At 51.6% G+C, this 1,666-nt stretch overlaps 1 non-coding gene across 1 annotated transcript in view; it reads left to right on the top strand.

Moving 5' to 3' along the window:
- LOC126431392 (small subunit ribosomal RNA) overlaps positions 1–1,666 on the top strand; it is a 1,909-nt gene continuing 243 nt past the window's right edge. The window contains exon 1 of the ribosomal RNA XR_007577558.1: positions 1–1,666. This exon is cut by the window's right edge and continues 243 nt beyond it. This is a non-coding gene — a ribosomal RNA (small subunit ribosomal RNA).

The following is a 1,666-nucleotide window of genomic DNA, read 5'->3' as shown; positions in this document are numbered from 1 at the left end:
TCCCTGGTTGATCCTGCCAGTAGTCATATGCTTGTCTCAAAGATTAAGCCATGCATGTCTCAGTACAAGCCGCATTAAGGTGAAACCGCGAATGGCTCATTAAATCAGTTATGGTTCCTTAGATCGTACCCACGTTACTTGGATAACTGTGGTAATTCTAGAGCTAATACATGCAAACAGAGTCCCGACCAGAGATGGAAGGGACGCTTTTATTAGATCAAAACCAATCGGTCGGCTCGTCCGGTCCGTTTGCCTTGGTGACTCTGAATAACTTAGGGCTGATCGCACGGTCCTCGTACCGGCGACGCATCTTTCAAATGTCTGCCTTATCAACTGTCGATGGTAGGTTCTGCGCCTACCATGGTTGTAACGGGTAACGGGGAATCAGGGTTCGATTCCGGAGAGGGAGCCTGAGAAACGGCTACCACATCCAAGGAAGGCAGCAGGCGCGCAAATTACCCACTCCCGGCACGGGGAGGTAGTGACGAAAAATAACGATACGGGACTCATCCGAGGCCCCGTAATCGGAATGAGTACACTTTAAATCCTTTAACGAGTATCTATTGGAGGGCAAGTCTGGTGCCAGCAGCCGCGGTAATTCCAGCTCCAATAGCGTATATTAAAGTTGTTGCGGTTAAAAAGCTCGTAGTTGGATTTGTGTCCCACGCTGTTGGTTCACCGCCCGTCGGTGTTTAACTGGCATGTATCGTGGGACGTCCTGCCGGTGGGGCGAGCCGAAGGCGTGCGACCGCCTCGTGCGTGCTCGTGCGTCCCGAGGCGGACCCCGTTGAAATCCTACCAGGGTGCTCTTTATTGAGTGTCTCGGTGGGCCGGCACGTTTACTTTGAACAAATTAGAGTGCTTAAAGCAGGCAAGCCCGCCTGAATACTGTGTGCATGGAATAATGGAATAGGACCTCGGTTCTATTTTGTTGGTTTTCGGAACCCGAGGTAATGATTAATAGGGACAGGCGGGGGCATTCGTATTGCGACGTTAGAGGTGAAATTCTTGGATCGTCGCAAGACGAACAGAAGCGAAAGCATTTGCCAAGTATGTTTTCATTAATCAAGAACGAAAGTTAGAGGTTCGAAGGCGATCAGATACCGCCCTAGTTCTAACCATAAACGATGCCAGCCAGCGATCCGCCGCAGTTCCTCCGATGACTCGGCGGGCAGCCTCCGGGAAACCAAAGCTTTTGGGTTCCGGGGGAAGTATGGTTGCAAAGCTGAAACTTAAAGGAATTGACGGAAGGGCACCACCAGGAGTGGAGCCTGCGGCTTAATTTGACTCAACACGGGAAACCTCACCAGGCCCGGACACCGGAAGGATTGACAGATTGATAGCTCTTTCTTGATTCGGTGGGTGGTGGTGCATGGCCGTTCTTAGTTGGTGGAGCGATTTGTCTGGTTAATTCCGATAACGAACGAGACTCTAGCCTGCTAACTAGTCGCGTGACATCCTTCGTGCTGTCAGCGATTACTTTTCTTCTTAGAGGGACAGGCGGCTTCTAGCCGCACGAGATTGAGCAATAACAGGTCTGTGATGCCCTTAGATGTTCTGGGCCGCACGCGCGCTACACTGAAGGAATCAGCGTGTCTTCCTAGGCCGAAAGGTCGGGGTAACCCGCTGAACCTCCTTCGTGCTAGGGATTGGGGCTTGCAATTGT

The sequence above is a fragment of the Schistocerca serialis genome, unplaced genomic scaffold, assembly GCF_023864345.2.
Source record: "Schistocerca serialis cubense isolate TAMUIC-IGC-003099 unplaced genomic scaffold, iqSchSeri2.2 HiC_scaffold_1091, whole genome shotgun sequence".
Taxonomy (NCBI): domain Eukaryota; kingdom Metazoa; phylum Arthropoda; class Insecta; order Orthoptera; family Acrididae; genus Schistocerca; species Schistocerca serialis.
Note: the sequence above shows the minus strand (reverse complement) of the source record. Positions and strands in the feature narration are given on the sequence as shown.